Raw genomic sequence first — 26,906 nt, 5'->3', positions numbered from 1 at the left:
TTGTTGTAAACCCAGTCTTACAGGACGTCATGTAATAATGTACTAACATAACAGATGATCCTGAATCCTGAAGATTTTGAAATACAATCTGTGTTGCTATTTGAGGCAATTGAATCTACAGGTTTGCACTAAATTGAAATATCATAACTGTCTTGTGAACTGTTGCTTTTTTAGAGTCCCAATTACATCTTGCAGATAAACAGAGTATTTATGGCAAGTATACACATACTTAAATATCATGAGGTGAGGGGGATATGCCTTAATCCAATATTAGAACTGAGTAATCGTGGAAGAAACTTTTATTAGTTCAAGTATCTAACAAGAAACTTTATTTTCAGTATTCCCCCACACTACCCATTCAGACTTCCATGAGTCATTCTCTGAGGTATTCCGAGCACCAGCTCCCGGCATATATAACAAATAAGCTTCCATAGAATCTTTCACATTTAGCTATCAAGGCACTTCTATTCCAAACATCTTAAAGACTGCATATATTTTTCTTACGACCTCATCGAACATACCTAAATAACAAGCAACTTCAGAAATCAGCATTGAAAAATTCTCTTCAGCAAACCCTTCTACTTATAAAAGAAGTTAGTAACTCAGGGGTACACAATGATCATGGATGCACTGTGGACTTCAAAGAAAGATGGATATGATATAAAAAAAGAATTTAGATGCATATATGTTTTTGCAAATATATCCGTCTTAGGAAACATGAAGTGGTGGTTGTGCGGGGGGCAGTTCTCGCTAGTTCTCCTCCTCCCTATTCGTTTGTCTTTAGAAAAAGCAAAAAGAACAGTATAAAAAAATGCCATAGAAAGTACAATAATTAAAAATATAAACTTCAATAGAAGATCAGACATTGAGATACTATGACCGCAGTGGACAATAATCTGCATACAATTCCATTTGCCTTCATTTTAGAAAGGTTCCTGACTTGATCTTTGGAATTGCAACACTCATGAAGCACTGCTATTTGTTGTAAAACTGTGCATTTTTCTCTAGTCATAAAGGTGTGTGTGTGTGTGATCACTTTTCTCTACTTGGAAACAGATAAGCAGATTTGGCACTGGGATTGGGCCTGTGACATCATGTGGAGGTACATTGTCAACTATCTCCAATCACTTCAGTGATCACTCCATGGGAAGGACAGTACTGCTTCAAATGACAGCAGGCCCAAAGCTAGAATTTGGTCTTTATCACTTATGAGGCACATATACTATATGTTTTTGAATCCGTCACTTCTCTAAGTCTCCATTTCCTTGGTAAAATGGGGATAAATGTAGATTTGATAACTCACATATATCTTTTTGCTATAGGAGACAAAAACTAAGTCTGAAAATTTAAAAATTTGATGAGTAAGCTTGTACCATAATAAATGCAGAATAAAGGTTCAAGAAGGTAGCCCTGACTTCTGTTGCAATTTTATCTAAGGGAACTTTGGAGAGTTACTTAAATGTTTTGTGCTTCAGCTTTCTAATTTGTGAAAGGATACTTTGAGAACTTCTGGGAGCATTATGCTGAATAATACATATGAAGTACTCAAAAAAGTTATCAGTCAATACACATTAGTCAGCATTTTTAAAATAGAAAATATCATCTTCAAATAAGAGACAATTTTATTTTCCACAAGGTTAACAGTTGCAATGTATGAAAACACATCGAATAAGTAAGTTTAAATCCATGTGTTCATAGTACCATGTTAAAAAAATATGATCACCTTTCAAAGATGATAGGAAAAAAATCATTATCTTGAAAACTGGTAAATATCTGGCTTTTATCTTGCCTTTCCTATATGAACGATATCACTGGGTAACTAAACAGATGACAGCGAGTGATTCCTACAGAATTATTTCAATTAATATGTAAAAAAAAATATGGATTTTGAATATCACCATTTTCAACCCTCAATTATTTAATGGATTTACTCATTTTGCACCTCTTGAGGGAAAGCAAATCCACCTACAGTCCTGCTAAAGTCATGAAGGCCCGGCTGGATTCAGAGACTTCTTTCATGAATTCCAGGCTGTGGGAAACTACAGTTCAAATGGGTCCAGTCGCTCATGATAAACTGTATTTTTAAATTTTAAAAAAGAAGAGAATGGTGGATGAACCTGTAGACTAAAAAAGACACAAAAGACATAACCAAGTAGAAAAAAATAGCGGGATAAACTCTAGTGTCTATGGATGCATATTTGAATTATAAAAATGTAAAAGTATTAAGGAAGCAACTACTATAAAAGTCAGCCTAGGTTGTGGGGGAGTGAGGTAGGTGGGTTTGAGACGAAGCACTTGGGAAAGGGATTCTGGGCTGGCTAGCAAAGTTATTCATTGACCACTGTGGTGGTTGCAAAGCTGTTTGGCTTGAAACAGTTCATTAAGCTAGGAAGTTGTTTTGTGTGGCCTCGTGTATCTGATTTAAAAAAAAAAAAAAAAAACAATATTTTAAAATAAAAATAAAAACTTAGACCTTGGTACCTTTATCATCATCATCTAGTCTACTGCATAACCAACTCAGGAAAAAAAATCACAAAAAGGAATTTGCTTCCAATGAAAATATATTACTAGAAGGTTAACTTAATTTCATTTCATAGTATTACAGTCATAGTTGTCTTCTGCAAATATTTACAGACTTTTTTCCTTCTCTATGAGAGAACTGGAGAAAGATTTTGCAAGCTACTTCTTATCCATAAATGTCAGGAGATTTTTTTTTTTTTTTTAAATACAAAGTGCATGTAACAAATGTTAAAAATAGTACTTGAAAAAGCAGATTTACTCCCTTTGATTCTTGTTTCTATACCAAAAATGGTATTGTAAACTCTTTCTCTCTCTCTCTTTAGTAAGCATACCATTTATCTCTACATGCTACTTCCTCAAATAATGTATTTTAATCTCATGGAAGTCATTGCTTGAAGTCAGCTCAATTTGTGATTTAAGCAATACATAATGGTATACTCTGTGTTGTCTATGGAAAATATTATGTCACTGGATATTTAATGAACCTTTAATGAGAACAGACTTTGGTATTTTCAACAGTTTGGAAATGCAAGCTTTAACTTTGGGGGGAGGGAAAGGTGTGGGAATCTGGTAGTATGTCCCAGATTAGGATTGAAACCAAGTACCTGAATGCTAATTAAGTTCCAGGTATGGAGGTACATTTCTTCTGTATTTCTGCAGCATAGAAGTGAAGTAGTTGGGGGTAGGTACTGGATTTTCTGATATAGAATGTTAGAATCCTAGAATGTTAGCCCTGCAACACATCTTCAAAATATAATTGTTCAATTTCTAGCTAATGGAGGAAACACTTCATTATTTCTATAAGTTTTACATGGGTCTAACTCCTAGCTAATGCTTTCAACCTGGGGTCTTGCACAATTCCATGTTTATTATGCATGAATTACATAGGACAATCGAAGGAATTAGATATCATTAGAGAAAAATAACCTAAAAACACAAAGGATTCTTGTAGTCACCCAATTGAGTTAGAGAGGTGCAGCTGCAATGTAAACCCATGCCAACCCTACATCATAACTCAAGTCTTTTCATTCTCTTTTGCTGTTGTCTTGTTTCCCTAGCAAAGCCACTGGATTGAATGGAAAGGAACATTCCTATTGGGAAATGGAAATACGATAGAATCAGTCAGTGGAGTGAAATGGCTGGGCAGAAGTAACACAAAACAGACACTCATATAACCCTCCAGCAAGGGTGATACAGGACATTACTATCCTGACTTCCCTGGCTGAATATGTTTTCTCATTGGTTGGCTGAAGTATTCTAGCAATTAGTCTTCACTGGAGGTAGACAATGGAGTAAATTACAAAGGAAAAATTATTTAAATGTTAAATATTTATTAATGTTGAATATACCTTTTTCCCTCCAGCCTTTCACCAAAGATAAACGGAATATTTTTAGAGCTTTCTATGTGGCAAGCATTATGCTAGGAGTTCATATTATAAATTGAACTAAAGGAAACTCACAGTCTACTCAAGGACTTCAGCACAGATCATTTGCATTCTGGTTCATCTCTTGGGAAATTTCTTTAGATGAGGGAAAACATGTTTTGCTGCCTCCAGCAACACAGTCCTTATTTCTACCCACCTTCTTCTCTGGCCACTGTCTCTTCAAATCCATACTCTTTCAGTGTGTCCCACTGAGCTACCCAGAACATAATGTAGAAAATGGTGACCAATATTGGATCTTTCAATCAACACTGAGAAATTCATCTAATTGGAAAATGTCAAGTTTCCCAATTATTGTCACCCAAGCATCACCTTATTGACCACTCATAACTCCACTGATATCATAAATATGCCTGAGACAGAAAACTAATCACCCAACATTGATGAAAAGGTAGGGGAGCATGAGGAATCCCCTCTGGGCACTGCATAATTCTGCAGAATTAAGGGATTTGTGTAATTTCTCCAGGGACATGTTCAATTATTCTGCATCAGCTTTGTAACAGATAGTGATAATAGCTATTTTAGAGTTTAATATAGCAGAATCTCAGGCAGAGGAACAGGTGCAAAGGGAATTGAATTAAACATCTATTTCTTTGTAAAATCAATCTGCTGGCATTTTCTGCATAAAACCAACTCTCTTGTCTGACTCCCTACCCTCTGCATTTCCCACTTCCCTGTGCAGTCCCAGGATTACTTGAAACCATTTGGTGTCTCACCCATTGTCTGCTAGAATCAGCTCTAACTTCAACTCTGTCAGTATGGGCAACAAGAATTTAATGTATTTTATGATGCACATTGAATTCAGTCATAAATTTCTTGTGGCTAACCTGCTCTTAAACTCATATTTTCCCTAGCTCTAAAGAAAATTCATAAACTATAAACACTTGTTATATGCTGAGCACTATCCTTTGTGTTTTACATATATATATATATTACTTTGTCTAATCTTCAAATGAGTAAAGAGATGTTATTAGTTTTACAGATGAGGAGGTTAAGTGGTTTACTCAAGTCTACAACTTGTAAATGCAGGGGTGAAGGTATGAGCTCAGCATCTTCCAACTCCAAAGCCAGTGCCAGTTCCACTGTTTCATGTTGTTGACAGGTTCCCCCAGTGTGAGGTCTTTGTCTCGCACTTGCCCAATGCCATCCAAGAGCTGTACGTATAAAATTTAAATTTATTTATTTTAAATGGCCCAGAGCATGACTGTCCACTGATTGAGCTCCCTGGCGCTGACCACACACCCTCTGCTTGGATTCCAGATCATTGCTTCTTAGTTACCTCTTTTCTGCTTTCTGCCTGCCCTTTTGGGTTCCAGGATGCTTTTTTAAATTATTATTATTTTATTTTTTATTGCTCTATCTTTCCTCATGCTTATCACCTGCCCAAACTGTACACTGTCTATGTCTTTGCCTCTTATCCACTTGCCTGTTTCACTGGATTTCCCCCTGAGCACATCTATTTGGTTCTGTTTTTCCAGGTCCTGCCTTGGCCGACTGGACAAGTTCTTAAATTTCCAAGGCTGGATTGGATTGTGCATGTGCGTGCGTGCGTGTGTGTGTGTGTGTGTGTGTGTGTGTGTGTCAGAGACAGAGAGAGACAGAGATAGAGAGAGAGAAGAAGAGAATATATTTGTGTATTTTGTCTGTCTTATTATTGCTATACAAGGTCATGATTATTCAGATAACAAGTATCAATGAGAGAGTTCAGTCAATTGTTGTAATCTATTATGCCATTGAACCAGCAGACAACCTGGAAAGAAATAACCATTGTCCAGACCCTTCTGGCACAAGATTATTGCCTTAATTAGTCAAGCAAGGTTCCCCTGTTGTGGTTGGAAATTTATAATAACCTTTCAATAGTCTCTTTTAATTAGGTCTTTTAAGGTGTCCAAAAATTTATGCAATTTTGTCTCACAAAGCAAAATGGAAACTTGTTACTTGGTCAATTTTACTAGACAAAAATATTTAAACTTGAATATATAATTTGGAAGAATTTCATAACCAGTTATATATCTTACAAGGAGTGGTTTTATTATTATCTCCTAGAAATCCTTCCATGATTAAAAAAAAACAACAAAACTCGTATGAGTCACTTATTTTTTTGTCCTCCAGGTTCTAGGTTATCCTCTGATCTTCTTTCCTGTACCATGCTATTCATATCACAGGCCAATTTGAAAATAATTCTATCTTTGAATCTGTTTTATTAAAAGTTCACTCAAAGTGCAACTGCATTAGTTTCATCTGCTTTATCTCCTCTTGTTACTATTTTTGCATATTTAAACATAGCTAGATATCCCAAGTGCCCTGTGAAATGCTGACCATGGATCTATATCTTCCCTGACTGTTTAAAAGCATCCATGTTGGAGCTGAGGAAGAACTGAAGTCTATTCTAGACCTGAATGGGAAAAAGCCAGAAAATCCAGTGTTTTGGCTCCATTTGAAAACTGGAGTATATATGTGTGTGTGCATATATATATAAACACACACACCTATGTATATGTACATATATACATATATCAATGTATATATACATCCGTGTATATACATGTATGTATGTATATATGTGTTTATATACATATGCACACTATATATGAAATATATATACACATATATGTATGTACTGGAATATGTATACATATATACATACATATATACACACTATGTATGGAAGATATATACACATATGCATGTATATACTGGAATATATACATATATACATACATATACAGATAGATGTCTTTGCATGTATGTGTATATGTATGCATATGGTTTATGTATATTTCTATATAGAAGATCTGGAAGATCTTCTGCATCTGAAAATGAATGAAGTTAGACCATTTAAAATGGATAAAATTAAATTATGTAGCATTTTAAAAAGAACAAAATTGGAAATATAAAACTCAATATGTAGATAGTATGTCATTTTACATTTAATAAAACTTAGGTTTAATTGTTCCGTATAATAATTTTATGAATGAATAAAGTATGGTTCACGTGCTGACACTTTTGAGTAATTTCTCTCTACAAATTTTATGATTGCATAGATTGCTTAATCTTTCGGTATATTTTTAGAAAATATTTTGCAGTACAAATTCTATCATCATCATATTGCTTTCCTCCCTCCTTCTCTACCTTCCTCCCTTTCTCCTTTGTTTGTTTTTTCCCCCTATTTTTCATATACAGTAATTGATGGGCAATAGTTTTGGGTGGGATTTGAGTAATTCTTCAATCTTACTATGACAGGTCCATGAAATATCGCATGTAGTACATGATATGCAATTCCATTGTGTGTTTGATTTGCCCTGCATTTATATTGTTTTGTGGAATGCAACATTTAGAAATCAGTTAGAGATGATTTACACAGGTATGATATATGAGTGGGAAAGTTTTTTTTTTTTTTTTTTTGAGACGGAGTCTCGCTCTGTCACCCAGGCTGGAGTGCAGTGGCCGGATCTCAGCTCACTGCAAGCTCCGCCTCCCGGGTTTACGCCATTCTCCTGCCTCAGCCTCCGGAGTAGCTGGGACTACAGGCGCCAGCCACCTCGCCCGGCCAGCTTTTTGTATTTTTTAGTAGAGACGGGGTTTCACTGTGTTAGCCAGGATGATCTCGAACTTCTGACCTCGTGATCCGCCCGTCTCGGCCTCCCAAAGTGCTGGGATTACAGGCTTGAGCCACCGCGCCCGGCCCTATGAGTGGAAAAGTTAAGTGAAGATGGATGATTAGGTGGAGAATAAAGTACCCTAGGAATACTTTCATGACAAAAACTCACTTTTATACACATATTTCTAACTTTAGGAACTTGGGTAATTAGAAGCCCATATATATCATCACAGGATTAGAGCATAAATACAATTGTTTCAGCTCTTTTACTCAACTTATATCATAGACATTTTTCCATATTAACACATATAAAGAAGGCAATGGTTGGAGAAGTAAAGTAACATGTACAAAATCACACAGCTTGTTAATGACGATGCCAGCACCATGTTGTTTTTAAGTTAAACTATATTTACTACAGACATCATTTAAAAAAAATAAACTATCTTGGTATTTATTATGCAACTTTTGCACTTCCCTAACATTGCAATTAGAGATGAACAAAGAAATCTAGTGTACTTCAAATTGTATGAGTAATTCTGTAGTTAGAATGCAGTTGCTAAGAACTGGAGTTTGGTTAGCATAGAAGCCCCAGCATCTGTTTTCTTAAAACAAGATTTTGTTATGCACTTTCAAAACAGGACTGCAATATTTATTATTCTACCTGCAAGGTGGCCATGCAAAATCCATTACAGAGGAATGGAGTTTAAAATTGATATTATAAGCCAGGCGCGGTGGCTCACGCCTGTAATCCCAGCACTTTGGGAGGCTGAGATGGTCGGATCACAAGGTCAGGAGATAGAGACCATCCTGGCTGACACGGTGAAACCCCATCTCTACTAAAAATACCAAAAGAAATTAGCCGGGCGTGGTGACGGGTACCTGTAGTCCCAGCTGCTGGGGAGGCTGAGGCCAGAGATGGCATGAACCCGGGAGGCAGAGCTTGCAGTGAGCCAAGATTGTGCCACTGCACTCCAGCCTGGGTGACAGAGCGAGACTCCGTCTCAAAAGAAAAACAAATATTGTTATTGGCAAGATTACTTTAAACATTTGGAAGGGAGATTTACAATGTCCTTACTTATTTGAATTATAACAATAATTTAAGAAATATGACTGCATATATTCATACAGTCAAATAAGACATTATAAAATAATTACACTAAAAGAGGTTTATATTTCAAATCAAACTTTTCCTCCCATGCATCCAAAAAGAAAAGGGATACCAGCTCCCATAATCCCAGAGGAAAAGCTCCTAGAAGATTTAACTGTTTCCATTTACATGGAGTATTCTAGGTCACAGTCATACTTAGTTCTTTATTTCTATACTGAGCCCTAGATATATGTGTAATGGGATAGATTTCAGGTGGAAATTCAATATCAGCATCTCTTAAGTAGTTGCTATTTTATTTCCTAAATTAATTATTTCTGAAATGCAGTCCTCAGTTGCTGCAGATATAGGGGCATCTAAAGGTAATGCTGAAAATGGAAGCTGGTAGGTATGAAAGTAGTATTGAAGCTCCTGGTTTCATGTTAAAGTTACAGAGACTTTGCTATTTACTTTATCATAGTATATATGCATGCCTTACTAAAATCACAATGTATTGTTTAGGAGCTATCGATAATAAGTGTTTATTGAACTGAGCTATCTGTGGGTAGTAAATTAGATGGTCTTGTCAGCTGCTTGGTGCATTAAGTATGTGTACAGATTAGCTCTCTGTCAACTTATCTAGGAAGGCAATGAATGTGTGGAGCAAACTAGCCCTCCTCATGTCTCTCACCCTCCTGCTGAAACCAACTGCTTATCTGAGCATTTCCTTTCAGGGTAAAGCAGAGGACAAGTGGGAACAAACCCAATCAGCAAGACTTCAAGCCTCTGATTGTGTCACACATGTTAATATGCCATTGGCTAAATCAAGTCGTGTGGTTGAGTTCAGAGTCTGATTGGGAGGATGTTACGTAGTTGTAGGGAAGGGGAAATGGATTGAGGACAGTGAAAGATTGGAATCAATTATGCAATCACTCTACTGCATTACCACAGCCTGAAACTTTAAGGAAAAACAAAAAACGAAAAACGAATGCCTGGAGATTATGGATTGACTCATCTATGAGGGAGAGTGCATTCCTTTCTTCTAACCCATACCCTAATTACAAGGACAACTCAGCCGGGCACGGTGGCTCATGCCTGTAATCCCAGCACTTTGGGAGGCCGAGGCGGGCGGATCATGAGGTCAGGAGATCGAGACCATCCTGGTTAACATGGTGAAACCCCATCTCTACTAAAAATACAAAAAATTAGCCAGGCATGGTGGCAGGCACCTGTAGTCCCAGTTACTCGGGAGGCTGAGGTAGGAGAATGGCGTGAACCCGGGAGTCAGAGCTTGCAGTGAGCTGAGATCGTGCCACTGCACTCCAGCCTGGGCTACAGAGCAAGACTCTATTTAAAAAAAAAAAAAAAAAAAAAGGACAACTCATACCCAAATACAAATCAGCATCGTGCTATGTCAATATAGCACCTTTAGAAGTACAAATCACTTTTAACTCATCATCTCATATATTCTTTAAATCACCTAATGAAACTACCAGCCAGGAGGACATGAGCGTTTTAGGGATAAAGCAATTGGGTCTCTGAGTGCCTTAAACAGTCACAAGGAAAAATAACTGACAAAACCAAGGCAAAAACTCTCATTATTAAATGGCTAACCTAGGTCTACTTCCACTGAAATTTATGGACTCCCTTGACAATTTCTCAGAAGTCTTTGTTTCGTTGTCATATCCCTAGCACTGCAAAAAGGCTCCAGAGAATCTTACTGCTTGACTGAAGCTTATCCCCCTAAGCCAGATGAAGTTACCACGATTTATCAGAAAGAACTCCAGGCTGCAGGAGGCACTGAATTCTGAGCCCTGATGTGCAGGAGCCGAATGAATGAATCCTTGAACAATCCATTAAAGTTCTCAGAGCCTCATCCTCTTAGTCTGTAAGATGCATATACGAAAACTTACCTCTTGGAGCTATTATAAATGTAAATAAGATAATATAGATGAAAATACTCATCACAGTCCCTGGATGGACAGTGGAACCTGAGTTTTATCTTTTCTAACTCTCAGGTAACAGACACCATAAAGTTGTAAATTCAATATAAGAATTAATATGAGTTCAAAAAGTTTCTGATTTTAGTTTTCTTTAATAGGAGATGGATAAATACATTGATGGATAAATACATGGACAGATGGACAGATAAATTACTTGTAACAGCAATACTTATTTTTTTCATCTTGAATTTTTCAAAAATAGTACAAAAATATATTTTTTTTCCTGAACCATTTGAGGTGTGTTGACATGATGCCCCACCACCCCTCAATGTTTTACATTATTTCTACAAAATGATGACAAAATTAGGGCATTAATATGAATATATTACTATTAAGTAACCCACAGACCACATTTAAGTTTTGCCAGTTATCTCAATAATCAGCTTTATAGTAAAAAAGATCTAGGCTGGGCGTGGTGGTTCCCGCCTGTAATCCCAGCACTTTTGGAGGCCGAGGCAGGTAGATCACCTGAGGTTAGGAGTTCAAGACAAGCTTGGCCAACATGGCGAAACCCTGTCTCTACTAAAAATACAAAAATTAGCTGCGTGTGGTGGCGCGTCCCTGCAATCCCAGCTACTCGGGAGGCTGAGGCAGGAGAACTGCTTGAACCCAGGAGGTGGAGGTTGCAGTGTGCTGAGATAGCACCATTGCACTCCAGTCTGGGAGACAAGAGTGAAACTCGGTCTCAAAAAAAAAAGATCTAAAATAAGATCATTCATTACAATTACATTTACCTGTCATGTCAATACTAGTCTCCTTCAACCTAGAAATTTCCCAATCTTTCCTGACACTTAGGAAGATTGCCCACCAATTATATTACAGCATTTTCTCATTTGGGTTTGTCTAATGTGTTCTCAGGATTATATTCAGTTTTTTTTTTTTTTTTTTTTTTTTGGGACGGAGTCTCGCTCTGTCGCCCGGGCTGGAGTGCGGTGGCCGGATCTCAGCTCACTGCAAGCTCCGCCTCCCGGGTTTACGCCATTCTCCTGCCTCAGCCTCCCGAGTAGCTGGGACTACAGGCGCCCGCCACCTCGCCCGGCTAGTGTTTTTGTATTTTTTAGTAGAGGAGGGGTTTCACCATGTTAGTCAGGATGGTCTCGATCTCCTGACCTCGTGATCCGCCCGTCTCGGCCTCCCAAAGTGCTGGGATTACAGGCTTGAGCCACCGCGCCCGGCCTATATTCAGTTTTTATGCCTTTGGCAAGACTGTCACAAGAGTGATGCTCTGTTTTTATTCTATCAGCTGTTCCAAGATTTTTATTTGTCACTTCTTTATTAGCACTTCTTTTTAGTCACTTTTTAGTCACTTTTATTAGTCACTTCTTTATTATTTGTGATTGATAAATATTTCACAGGATATTACCTTGAAATGATATAAATATGTGATTCTTCACCATTTGATTTGTTCATTTACTAATTTCTATCAGCTTATACTCAACATTTATCTTATTTCACTTACTGGGTGAAAATCTCAAGCTTTGCTAGTGCGATGCTTGATAAATTGACTCTCCTCTCTATGTCCCTGTAATTTTTTGATCATATCTTTTCTTTCTGACAAAATAAAATGTTCCAACTACATCTTGAATTTTCCCTGCCCAAGTCTAGTAATCAGCTGTTTCTCTAAAAAGTCTGGTTCCTTCTCAGGGACATGGATGAAGCTGGAAACCATCATCCTCAGCAAACTAACACAGGAACAGTAAACCAAACACCACATGTTCTCATTCATTAGTGGGAGCTGAACAATGAGAACACATGGACACAGGGAGGGGAACATCACAGACCGGGGCCTGTCGGTGGGTAGGGGGAAAGGGGAGGGAGAGCATTAGAACAAATACCTAATGCATGTGGGGCTTAAAAACTAGACGACAGGTTGCCAGGTGCAGCAAACCACCATGGCACCTGTATACCTATGTAACAAAGCTGCACGTTCAGTACATGTATCCCAGAACTTAAAGTAACATTTTTTTAAAAAAAAGTTTGGTTCCTTTTAGTGTGGAACAGCATTTCGCAACCAAGAACTGGGCATTCAGAAGACAAGCTTTTCTTACTGGTATTGGTGCACTGCAGTTCCCAGACCCTCTTTAGTGGACAGAATTAGGCAATATAGATTAAGGGAGGAGACCACCCCTCATATTGTCCTATGCCCAATTTCTGCCTCCAAAGAAAGAAGAAGTAAAAACTAAAAGGCAGAAATGAAATCCACAGGCAGACAGCCCGGCGCCACGCCCTGGGCCTGGTAGTTAAAGATACACCCCTAACCTAACTGGTTATGTTATCTGTAGATTCCAGACATTGTATGGAAAAGCACTGTGAAAATCCCTGTCGTGTTCTGTTCCGTTCTGATTACCAGTGCATGCAGCTCCCAGTCACGTAGGCACTGCTTGCTCAATTGATCACGACCCTCTCACATCCACTCCCTTAGAGTTGTAAGCCCTTAAAAGGGACAGAAATTGCTCACTTGGGGAGCTCGGTTTTTGGAGACGTGAGCTCGCCAATGATCCCAGCTGAATAAAGCCCTTTCCTTCCAGAGCTCGGTGTCTGAGGGGTTCTTGTCTGTGGATCGTCCTGCTACAAGATGAGTATATATATTCACATACAGATAAACATATACATATACGCATGTGTTTTTATATCTAAATTTATTTCTACTCATATTGACATTCATTTTTATTTTAATATTTGTTTCTACCAGTAACTATTAGTTTGCTAGGGCTAACCTAACACAATACCAGTGACTGAGTAGCTTAAAGAATATAAATTTATTTGCTTATAGTTCTGAAGGCTGGAAGTCTGAGATCAAGGAGTCAGTAGGGTTGATTTTCCTGGAAACTCTCTCCTTGGCTTGCAGAAGGCCTTTTTTCTGCACATGTGCACCCACCATCTCTCTTTGCATGGTCAAATTTCCTCTTATAAGGACACCAGTCATATTGGACTAGGACACACCTTAATGACCTCACTTAACCTTAAAATGTTTTTAAAGGTCTTTTCTCTAAAGATAGTCACATCCTGTGGTACTGGGGGTTAGAATATCAATATATCTAATGTATCTTTCAGTTTAATTGTGATTTATACTGATACCTCCAATCTCAAGCAAAAATCATAACTCTTATTCTAATGTTTTCTATTTCCATGTGCTGTAAATCTTTTCTCCAAGAGTGAGAAAACTGGCTCCCATTATACTCAATATATTTATATATTGGATTAATCCCTCCAGTATATCATCACTTTTCCATCTCATCTTGCTGGCAACTGACCATTCCCCTCTCCACACTTCCCTGGGTGGATGCCTCCCTATTCCACTTGGGCTCAAACACTCCAGGCTGCGTACTGTCTGCCTGCCGTCCAGCATTCACACATTCACATTCACACCCTTTCACACACACACACACAAACACACCCCCACTCACATCCTTACACACACTCACACAAGCACACATACACACTCCCTACCTAATTTGTCTAAACCACCCCCCCCCCAGAAAATATCTTCTGGACTGAATTATTCTCAAAGAAAGAAGGAAGGGAAGAAAGTAGAAAGGGAAAAAAGAGAAGGAAGGAAAAACAGAAGAAGGGAGAGGGAGATGGAAAATACAACAGAAGAAGGGAGAGGGAGATGGAAAAGTACAACACTGGAAGGCAGCAGGCAGGAAGCGCAATTCAGTTCTAAAGCATATTAGGACAATTTTTTTTTAAAGAATCCATGGATAATTGGGATAACAATAGTTAGAAACTACTGACTACAAAAGATTATTAATTACAGCATGGCTATGGAAAATATCAACCTGAAAAACAAAGCAACAACAGCGCTCAGCTTCTCCAACTGCCAAGTTCAAAATAAGGAAAATGTATTTGTCTTCTTAGAGCGAAATTGGAGTAAGAGCAAAATAAATGAGAAAAGATGCTTTCAAAGTTGCTCTACAAAGGGAGACTGGTTACCTGACTTAGTCAAAAATAGCTAATTATATTAATATAAAAAAACGGCAGTCAAGATGGGAGCTGGTTAACAATGGACCTTAGATTGAAAACATTGTAGTAATTATAGAGGCATTTTTTTTTTTTTTTTTTTTTTGCAGATATCATCCAAGGACTGTCCTCAGAGGTATGGTTGTCTTGATTTAGCATTCAAGTCCCTGGCACAGTAGACATAGAGAAAGATGTATGTAAATATCATTAGCTGATTACATAAAATACAAATAAATGAAACAATCATCTGCTAGCATCTCACTAATCGCAAAGTGATCCTTTGATTACAATGAGATTTTCCTATAGAATTCTCTGTAGCAGGGGTAAAGCCACAGTGCTATGTTAAGAGGTAAAGTTAGAGCTCATGCTTTAACAATTGCACAAAACCCTTATCATGCAGTCCATGTAGACATTCCTCATTATCTGGAGTGTTGCCTGTCTGTGGAAGCTCTTTTCAGGCAGTGTTACAGGTATGAACTATTGCTCTAAATGGAGACAATGAGCTGTTCAGTTGGCTGTACCACTGTAGTTTCAATTGCAAATGTATTAAGTTGCTGTGAATTATATACCAGTTTCTTTTATAAATAAAGTAAATCCAATCTTACGGGATGAAGCCCTCTCAGGATACTAGGTAAAGGTTTGGCACCTGAGCAATGAAGACCAGAACACTGGTCTCTCCTGATGTCATGAAGATAAATTGCACGTCTGAGGCTGTGGAGACAACCTCTTCCCTTCTGCCCACTGCCTTCCAAACGTCAATATTTGGTGATCCTTCTTCCCACTTACCTAGAGTATAGTTCCTCTACCTATTAATACATGGTTTGGACAACAGTAACATGACTTCTTTAGAATGTAGTTTGGCCTCAAAGGTAATAGTTCACTGATTTTATTTTCTGAGATATTTCTGTTAGCAGAACCTTGTGAGAAAACAATTATTATTATTTTTTTTCTGGTGAAAAAATGTAGAGATTCTTTGTAGAATCTCAAATTCATTTCATACTTTTCAGAGTGTCTGCTTGGCTACTGTTGTAGAGTTAGGGTTTTTCCATCTTAGGTATGCAACATAGATTGCAATAAATGGAACAATCAAGTACTCCTACACAGACAAAAAAATTGATAACAGAAAAAATCTCCTTAATAACCATGCAGCATTAGAGTCTGATTATATCATGGTAAGATACTTTAAAAGGAAAAGCAGACAGAACTCAGGTCTTAGTTACTGAATTGTTGTTTTGTTTTGTATTTAAATTTCTAGTTGACTTGTGTAATCAAGGTATAATACAATCAGAAATGATTTATTTAGGATAGAAACTGCAGTTAGAAATAGGCAGAATGTTGTAAAGGTGAATAGTTCACATTCTGAATCCAGGGCACTACAGATTCAAACTCTGGCTCAGTCACTTTCTGCCTGGGAAAATCACTTAGGCCCTTTTAATTTCAATTGAAAATCTAGGGTAATAAACAGCTTTTGCTAGAATGTTGTCACTAACAAATGAGGTAATAAATGTACACATCTGGGGCACGGAGACCTCTCAATGACTGCTCACTATTATAAGTCTCATTGTTTGAAGGCCTCTGGAACTCACTTGGTCCTCAAAAAATTTGCATTCTTTCCTCGTAAATTCCAGGTGACCTATATGAATGAACAGGGAATGTGTCACCATATTAACAACACTGTCAACATCAAGACAGCCCTGCCCAAATCTGAGGCAGCAACACTTCTGCTTCTCATTTTCAAACATCAGTTCATTTAATAACTATTAATAATGGGGTCAACGAAGTTCTAATTAGAAGAGATTTTCATACTCACTCAGTCTAAACCCCTTGATTTGTGGAAGCAAAAATTGAAGTCAAGTGGTAAATTCATTTGTCCAAAGTCATAGGATATATTAATACCATTATTTTAAGGAAAAAAATTGAAGGTACAAATTTTTGTAAATCTAAAATTATACCCCTTCAAAAATTACATTTAAAAATGTTTGAGTAACCTAGAAGTGTTTGTTTTCTTATTGAAGGTTGTATAACACTTTTATGTAATTTAAAATATATTTTGCTCAATAGTAGTCCAGGAATTTCATACCCCACCCTCAGGTGTCAAGTCATTGCTTATAAATCTAACTGACCCTTATCAAACTCTATTAAAGGTGCAAGGCAAGGCCAGTTACTAAGATGGATGATCATGTAGTAAACAAAAGGGGTCCCAATTTACATCTCAATAAAAACAAAGGTGCAAAAGTCACCATTGTCCTGCAAGCCCTTAACCATCTACATAATACTTGATCATACTTGCTACTTTGTTTGGAGGGTTTGATATGTAGAACTTTTTTTTAATACCCTGTTCATTCCATGAAAATGTAGGCAAGGCATATCATAATTTAAATGTTACCATTTGTAAATGAATTGACCTAAGGAAATTCTTCAAAAGGCAATTATAACTTAAATAAAAAGAATAATATTTTATATTTAATTGCAAGTGTAGCTTATAGACTAGGTCTGGATTCCGCATATCACTAAATATTCACAAAAACCCATGAGGTGAACAACACATGCATTTTACAGTGAGTAACCAGAAACTCTGAGAAAATTTTCACAATGTCGTGTTGTCAATCAGTGTTGGGTCCTCAACTTTTTCCTAAATCTACTTTCTCCAAGTTCAGAGTGCTTGCTTATTCATGTCGACTTATCTTTTTTGGTCAGAGTATCTTTAATAATAAGTTAATAAATCCTCATTCTTCATTTAGTGCATCTAATATTTTAATAATAAAATCAATCAATTTAATAATAATTTAATTTTACCAATTTAATAATAAAAATTATAAATAATAATTAGCACTATAAGGAAACATGAGGCCCAAACAGTATCCCAGTTACCTTGATGTCATCCTCTGACTAATCAGTCAACAGAGGTAGACCCTGAAGAATCCCCTCTGAATTAATAATCACAAGGTCTCCAGATTACAAAGTCTTTGCTACAACGTGGTAATCCATTCCATCACAATTTCATGGCTGGGAATTAAGCACAAATCTGTTATCTCTGAATCCAAGCAAGAGAAGAAAATGGGTCTTTATGTCAATTACCAAAGTTTTAGCCACTTGTAAAATGAGTACGAGCAAACAAACAAAAAACATTACCATAACTTTCAACTAACAAGTCAAAGACACCTCAATTGCCCATCCCCCACACATAAGTTCTTTTTTTTTTTTTTTTTTTTTTGAGACGGAGTCTCGCTCTGTCGCCCAGGCTGGAGTGCTTAAAGTGCAAAAGCAAAAGGAAAAATAAGCTGTTTGGAAAGTAGAGAAATTCCAGCCCCTAACTCTATGTGAGTGAAACAAATTTAATTCGTATAAGGGGGACAGCACTAGTTTGAGCCATCCATGTCTAATGGAAAACTATTTGATTCTTGTTTTCCTTTTTTGCTCTTTGCTTTCTTCCTGTCCCCTGGCTATCCTGAGGTAGCCAAGAAGTCATTTTGTTTGTCTTCTTGAATCCATCAAATCCTCAGTAGATCCAGACTTCATGAAAATAGTGTTAAAAAATCTTGCTGAGTGATAGGTCTGCTTTGTAAAGAACACAGAGAGGCTGATCAATTATTAGAGTGTAACTGATTGCTTAGCAAAATAAGCTCACAGGAGACTCTGGGAAAAACCATACCGAGCGGCCAACATAAGTGGAGACTGAGATCAACATTTACAAAGCTGATACAATGCCATTTGTCAAATATCTCAGCTTAAAGATTGTCCAGGACGGAATAAGGTCTAGGTCTAGATTTTACCTGCTAATACAAGAGTGCTGCAGCTTTTGCGAATGCCAGTCTAAAAAAAAAAAAAAAAAGACTACTTTAAAAAATATTTGCATTTTGAATTGTTGCAAACTACGTTTAATTTAGGCAAAGAGGGGTAGAACCCATTACTTAAAGGAAAATGTGCAGGCAACTTGTATCAAACAGTGTGTTAATCTTGAAATATAAATAAGTCCACTCAAATTGTGTTTAAGACATTTAAGCATTTTTATATGGGCACTCATCCCAAGCTCTGTCTCTTTTCAAAATCTGTGATCTCTCATATGCAGGTTCTCAGGCTCTCTGCATCCCTATTAGTGTGACTAAATGTAAAACAATACCAGCCTTTTATCATTTCTTTCCCGACAAAAGCAGTTTTTCTCTAGTGGCACTCATCTAAATTTATTTGGACAACTCAGAGATTCTACAGCCCTCCAATCCAACTCCTATATATCTCAAAATAGGAAATTCTGATTTATGTTCACTTACCAAAAACCCTTTAAATATTTTCTTCTGTGGAGAGTGGGATTTCCAAAAATGTGTTTGGTAGCACTCCAGTTCCATGAGTGTTCTGGGCTAATTCTATTACCTGTGTAATATCTATCTCCAGCACAGATTTCCAATATGACAACCCATTGTGATTAAATTACATATATATTTGTGAGCAAATATATAGTGTGTGTATATAATTTTCCTCACTAGATTGTGCTTTGATACAAAGACTATATCTGATATGGCTATGTTTTCCATGAGGTGTGGTACCTTCTCAGTACTCTTTCTCTCTCTCTCTGTATATATATATGTATTCAGATAGATAGTTTTTTTTTGTTGTTGTTTTTGTTTTTTGAGATGGGGTCTCACTCTGTCATCCAGGCTGGAGTGCAGTGGTGTGATCTCAGTGCACTGCAGCCTCCAACTCCTGGGTTCAAGTAATTCGCCCACTTCAGCCTCCAGAGTAGCTGGGATTACAGAGGTGTGCCACTATGCCTGGCTAATTTTTGCATTTTTAGTAGTGACAGGGTTCCAGCATATTGGCTAGGCTGGTCTTGGACTTCTGACCTCAGGTGATCCACCAGCCTTGGCCTCCCAAAGTGCTGGGATTACAGGCATGACCCACCATGTCTGACCTCAATGTATATTTTTGAGTGAATGAATTAATGATGGAAGAAACATTTGAAGAGACTATCCTTTCTCCATTGTGTGTTTTTAGCATCTTTGTCCCAGATCAGTCAACTACATATACATGAATTTATTTCTGAGCCCTCTGTTCTGTTTCATTGGCCTACATGTCCTTATGTGAGTACCACACTGTTTTGATTACTATAGTTTTGTAATATATTTTGAAATTAGAACATGTGATATCTCTGGCTTTGTTCTTTTTTCTCAAGATTGATTTGGTTATTTGATTATATTGTGTGATTCCATATGCATTTAAACATTTTTTTCTGGCCAGGCATGGTGGCTCACACCTGTAATCCCAGCACTTTGGGAGGCAGAGGTGGGTGGATCACCTGAGGTCAGGAATTCAAGATCAGCCTGGCCAACATAGTGAAACCCTGCTTCTACTAAAAATATAAAAATTAGCCAGGTGTGGTGGCATGTGCCTGTAGGCTCAGCTACTCCGGAGGCTAAGGCAGGAGAATCGCTTGAACCTGGTGGGGCAGAAGTTGCTGTGAGCCAAGATTGTGCATCACTGCCCTCCAGCCTGGGCAACAGATCAATACTCTGTCTCAGGAAAAAAATTGATCTTTCTATTACTGGTAGAAAATACCACTGAGATTTTGATGGAGATTGAATTGAATTTGTAGATTGCTTTGGGTAGTAGTATACATGTCTTAACAATATTGTTTTCCATGAAAACAAAATATCTTTCCATTTCTGTGTGTCTTGTTTAATTTACCATTTTTATAGTTTTAAATTTACAAGTAATTCACCTTCTTGGTTAAGTTTATTCCTAAGATTTTATTATTTTTGTGCTATTGTAAATGGTTTTACAATATTTGGGATTGTTTTCCTAATTTTCTTTTCAGATAGTTTGTTGTTAGTCTAAAGAAATGCAACTAATTTTTATATGTGGTTTTTTTGCCTTACAACTTTACCGAATTCGTTTATTAGTTCTAACATTTTGCTGTTGTTCTTGTTGTTACTGTTTTAAATGGAGCCTTCAGGGTTTTCCATATATAAGATCATGTTGTCTGCAACAGGCACAATTTTACATCTTCCTATTTGGATGCCTTTCATTTCTTTGTCTGTCCTAGTTGCTCTTTCTAAGACTTCTACTCTTTGTTGCATAGAAATGGTGATCATAGAGGAAAAGCTTTTTCAGCTTTTCAACATTGAGTATAATGTTAGCTGTAAACTTTCCATATATGGCCTTTATTATGTTGAAGTAATTTTCTTCTGTTCTTACTTTGTTTATAGAGAAATATATTCTTTATAACAAATGGTGTTGGAAAAAATGGATAATTCCCATGCAAAAGAAGGAAACTGGACCTTTATCTTATAGCATACGCAACAACAACAACAACAAAATCAAAACAGACTATCAACATAAATTTGAAGTCTGAAACGATAAAACTTCTAAAAGAAAACTTAGGGGAAATACTTCATGACATTGTTTTTGCCAGTATTTTCATTGATATAATATCAAAAACTCAAGTAATAAAAAGCAAACAAGTGGTATTACATCAAACTACAAAGCTCCAGTACAGCAAAAGAAATGATCAGCAATGAAAAGGTAACCTACAGAATGGGAGAAAATTATTTGCAAAGCATATATGTTAGACCCCCAACTATATAAGGAATTCCCACACCTCAAAAGAAAACAAACAAACAATAAGCCAACTCAGGAATGAGTTAAGTTCTTGATACACATTTCTCAAAAAAAAAAAAAAAAAAAAAGATGTACAAATAGCCAACAGGTATAGTAAAAATGTTCATCATTCTAATCATTAGAGAATAGCAAATGAAAAACACAGCAAAATGTCATTTTATACCTGTTAGGGTGGCCATTATTTAAAAAAAAATAAGAGCAAACAAAACCCTAGAAAATAACATGTGTTGGCAAGGAACTAGAGAAATTGGAATTTGGAACCCTTGCATATCGTTCATGGAAATGCAAAGTGGTGTGGCAGCAATGGAAAAATTTTGGAGGCTTCTCAAAAAAGAAAAAACAGGACTACCATAATCTGGCAATTCCACTACTGGGATTTTATCCAAAAGTACTGAGATCAGGATCTTAAAGAGATAGTGGCACTTCCGTGTGCATTGCAACACTATTCACAAGAGCCAAGAGGGGGAAACAACCTAAATTTTCATAGATAAAAAAAAGACATATATATGTATATATATATATATGTACAATGGATTACTATTCAGCCTTAAGAAAGAAATGTGCAATATGCAATAACTTGGATGAACCTTATGCAAAGTGAAATAAGTCAGAAAAGAAAACACTGCATGATTCCACTTATATGAGGTGTCTAAAATGATTACAAACATATAGTCAGAAGAAACAAGAGCTAATGTTTGGTAGCATAAAAGGGCAACATTAGTTAACAATAATTTACTGTATATTTCAAAATAACTAGAAGAGTAGAATAATGTTCCTAATACAAAGAAATGATAAATGCTTCAGGTGATGGATATCTTAATTACAGTGATTTCATCTTTGCACATTGTATCCTTATATCAAAATATCGCACGTACCCCTTAAATATGAACAACTCTTATGTATTCATAAAAATGAAAAAATAAAGAATAATCAAATTGATAGAATCAAATTGTGAAATAGGTTGCCAGGGGCTAGGGGAAGGAAGAAATGAGAAGTTAGTAATCAATAAGCAAGATGAATAAGCTCTGGAGAACTGCTGTACAACAGTGTACCACTAGTTAACATTTAGAAATATATTAAGAGGTTAAATATCATGTCAAATGTTCTTAACATTACAAAATAAATATTTAAAGAAAAGAAGCACTTAGAATCTGTTGACTAAGATTAGGTGAAGGTGAAAATACGTTTTTTTAAAAAATCCTATTATTTGCTAAGAGTACATGTGCCCCTCTGTGTGTATATGTGTGTTCACAGAACACTCTGTCATTATTATCACAGATGAGTGAGCACATGATTTAATGTAAACTGGGCTGAGTGTAAACAGGGCTGTTTTGGAGAGTGAAATGGGGCTTCAAAAATCATGTATCACATTTTAAAAAATAGCTATTTATTAATTAACAAATTGACTTATGTTGGTAGATTATAAAATATTTCTACTCAAAAACAATGTTGAGAGTAAAATTACTTCTAAGATATATAAACAATATATATCTCCTCTCATTATATAATAGCAATAAAGGCAAAATAATAAAAGTGTTTTGTCATTTGAACATGTGTAAATTAACAGTATCAAACTAATCATCTTTCATAGATATTCATATATGTTCATCAATTTTTAATTGAAATCTGTCACTAATACTATGTCATTGGTAATGGAAGAATAAATCTTGAAAAGATGGCATTATTTTTAATTACCTGTAGACCTGTATAGATTTGCATTTTATGTATAATAAATTTCATACTGTTAATACTTTAAATTTATTACTGATTTACATTCTTGTATAGATCATAATGTCTTTAACTGAGAAAATACTTTCACTAAAATTGTTGCAACAAATTTGGAATCAATTTTTCTAAGTGCTATTCTCAGCTCTTTATCTTCATATTGAAATATGCAAATGTTTCAGTCCAAATATTTTCATAAGTACGTTTTTACTTCAATTTATAGTACCTTTCTTTCTTAATAATTTTAACAAGACACAATTCAACAAATAAGTTGCCTTTTATCATTCCTTAAAATATTTCACTAAATTAGGATACTGCAAAATTCTAGGCCTTCTCAAATTGATGTCATTCTAACATACAATATAAACCCATTTGATTAAAAACAAAGCTCCAGGAAAATCCTTTTTTTAATAATTTTTCTGTGAGTCAAGATATTCTAAAATGCCAAAATGGAATTATAAAATTCAATGTTGCCCAAACTTTGGATTCATGTTTAATTCTTTCAGTCTTTCCTTTATTTTTGCAGGGATAATTTTTAATGTCATATCATTCTGGGAACTCTACCTTCAAGAAGGCATGCCTTTGGAATGCATAATTTTATTAAAATTTCCCAATTGAGTTTGGTAAGAGAATGCTTAGAAATGAGTTTACCAAAAAAAGTTATATGTGATTAAGGAACATTAACGTTAATTTGCCAAGTATTTATGTAAAAGCTCAACATTTTTAAAAACAATTAAGGACAACCCTTGTAGAGAGAAATGAGGGCCACCAGGCTAAAATATATATTTAATAATAAGCAATAGCTTTTCTTCTAAAGTTGCTTTTATTAAACATGTTTGTAAATTTTGACAACTACAGCTTCTCTTTTTATTGGTAGATTATTGAAAGCTTTTGGGGCCCAGTTACGAATTATGTTTGTACCCAGGCTGTTGTTACTACATTTCTGCTCTATGGGTTCCATAATTTAATAAGAACATTGCTTTTATCATGACACAAGAATCATTCAAAAATCGTGTGTGTATTAAACTGTGAAAAAGAAACAAGTAGTTTCTCTTTAATATTCATTTTGAACTCTTATAACTAAATTTCTTGTAGCATTGAAATTACCGTGAGATGCATTACCTACACTGGAATGAATTTCCTAAACTTTTAGTTTGATTCCATGAATTAGAAGAAATTCCCGTATTGGCCTTAACTGGCTTTCTCTTTAAACCATCCGATAACATCAATATAAAACTGGCATCGTTTAACTGTTTGCAAATTTATCTGTTAATAAACTCAAGACATTTGCAACTACTTTGGTTTCCCTTTTTTTGTATATGCATAACAATACTTGCAGTAGAAAATGAGTGAAATTAATTTAAAAGAACAATTATTTGATAAATAGTCCATTTCAGAGCTGTACTAATTTGTCATCTTTAGGCACAGTTCCCTAAAATAACAAGTGATTTTTTAAATAGATGCTGGTGTTTCTTTAGTAGATTTAGGTCTTCTGGCTTTTGTGTGGTCAGTGATTTCACTGCAGTTCCCATGGAGGATGCTCAATGTAGAGAAACATTTTGCTCAAGTACATGTTTATCACTGACTTTCTCAACTATTGGAAATTCTCTAAGCATGCACTTCTGTTTATTTGAGCTATTGCTGCTAAAAAGGTTTATTAAAAAATAAGCATTGCCAAAAAACAAACTAAATAAAGTAGATTTATGCCATACAATAAATGACACAACCACTGTAGTGAGAGCATTTATACTACTTTCTAGGCATTCTACAACTGGAAGGCTGAACTTTTATTACCCTCACATATTTTACAAACTCCTAACCTGTAATGCCACATGTATTACTCTAACTCCTCTCCCAGTTGCTGTACTGCATCTTCCTGCACCAGACAGATTTAGCACAGGTCATAGAACTGGTTGCTACACCAAGTGGTTGCTGGGGGCAACAAGCCGGATGCCTCTACCACAGACACCTGAAGCCACAAAGAGTTAGCAGTCCTTAGTCACATTTGAGAAGAGTTTGCTATGTCAGCAAACATCTGCCTGCTGCCTTACAAAGACAGATTTAGCTGATGCATTTGGAGAGAATCATGAAAAGAAAGATGTGCAACTTCTAAGCGCATGTTAAAAACCTTGCTCCTAGATAAGACTGTATTGGAAGCTAAAAGTCAAAGTTGCAGTCTACCAAAAGCATTCCAGATGATTTAAATGCCATGATTATTAGTGACAATTTTATTGCAAGTGAAAACCCTAGAATAAGTGCTAAACTAGGCAAGATGCCAGGTAGAAGGATAACCAGGGCTTTCCTAGGTCATTCAGGTTATGTGGTCCCCCCAAAACAAAGAGGGAATATTTAGTCAAATTTGCATTAATGATGATTTGAGAGAGTCTTTCTATGCATTTTTTTTTCTGCAATTGACAATACTTTCTTTACACCAACTAAAAGAAAAAAGCCAATCTTCTTTTCTAAACTAAATAGCAATTGCCTGGCTCTGAAATGCTGGAAAAATGAAAATGTATTTTTACTCAACACTGGGTTTGAAGGCCACAAGCAATCAACAAAAGCACTGAAAAATCCTTAATAGCAAACTCTGTCTCCAAGACAGCAGAGAAAGACATTGGCTTTTTACTAGACACTGCCCCTGATAAGTCCAGGAGTCCTTTATTTAAAGGTCATCTTCCTGACAGTAGAGGAGACCTTGGAAACCAGAACTCTGAAATGTTCAAATATCCAGGGATAACGTCTTCAAAATTCCTGAATTAATGCAGCTTCTGCTAGAATACTAACCATATGTGAGATGCCTACCTTATTGTATTTGCAAATCATTTTAATGATTAGGCTTTTTACAAATTTCCTGTTGTCATTCATCTGATCAAAACTTCCACTCCATTTTCACCATCTAGAGCAGCAGATGTAACTTCCCTTCAATATAGCAGATCTACATATATTTAGCTATGCCTCCTCATGTCCTTTCTTCCCAAGCTTAAACCTACATCTCTGTATGAAGCCTAAATGTGTACTTACTGATCCAACAATAGTTGTTAAGGACTCTTTTTTTCCCATAGCTGTAGGTCAGTTGTTCCTAGCCCAGTGCTTTTTTGTACCCTAAGTGAAATTCAGCAATATTTTGAGACATTATTGTTGCCACAACTGGGAAGGAAGGCTGGGGGAAAGGAGGGTGTGCCACAGACAACTAGGGGCAGAGACCAGAAATTCTGTAAACATCCTACAATGTATAAGCCAGCCCCACCCCCACCCCAGCCCTCACTACAAACACAGCAAATAATTATCCAGTCCAAATGTCAATAGCATCTAGGTTGAGACAATTTGTTATAAGACTGCATAAAACTGCTACCACAGGGACCATAAAACCTGTCATTTTTGTAAACAGAAAGGAGAGATGGAGAGAGGGAGGTAAAGAAGCAATACAGCTCATTAAGATCAAGTAGAGTGAGATTTTAAATTTCCTTGATCTGGATACTTCAAAGTAGCACAGTGGCCTCCCTGGAAGGGTTAGAGAAGATAAACATTGACTCCTCCAAGGCTCTCAAGGCAGTCAGGCAAAACTTGAGATTCCCTTTTGGCTGAAAGCTACTTCTCCCTTTTATATCTATAAACCCTAAAATATTTTCAAATTTGCTTTTTAAAAATCTTCTTATTTGTCAAATATAACTTACAAAGAGAACAGTGTGGAAAACATATATGTTTAGATCATTCAGGCTGAAAAACAGAACATGGTCAACATGTCAGAAGCCCTCTGTAATTCCTTCCCACTCTTTGTGCAGACAGACACTATCTTTACCATTGCAATACACATTTTTTAAAATTGTAGTTTCCTATTTATGTACATATTTCTAAACAATTATATTTACTAATATTTGTTTTTTGATTTTGCATGCATGGAATTATATTTTAAGCATTATTTTGTATGTTTCTTTATTTACTTAAGATTTGATGGC

The sequence above is a fragment of the Trachypithecus francoisi genome, unplaced genomic scaffold, assembly GCF_009764315.1.
Source record: "Trachypithecus francoisi isolate TF-2019V2 unplaced genomic scaffold, Tfra_2.0 Lachesis_group9, whole genome shotgun sequence".
Taxonomy (NCBI): domain Eukaryota; kingdom Metazoa; phylum Chordata; class Mammalia; order Primates; family Cercopithecidae; genus Trachypithecus; species Trachypithecus francoisi.
Note: the sequence above shows the minus strand (reverse complement) of the source record.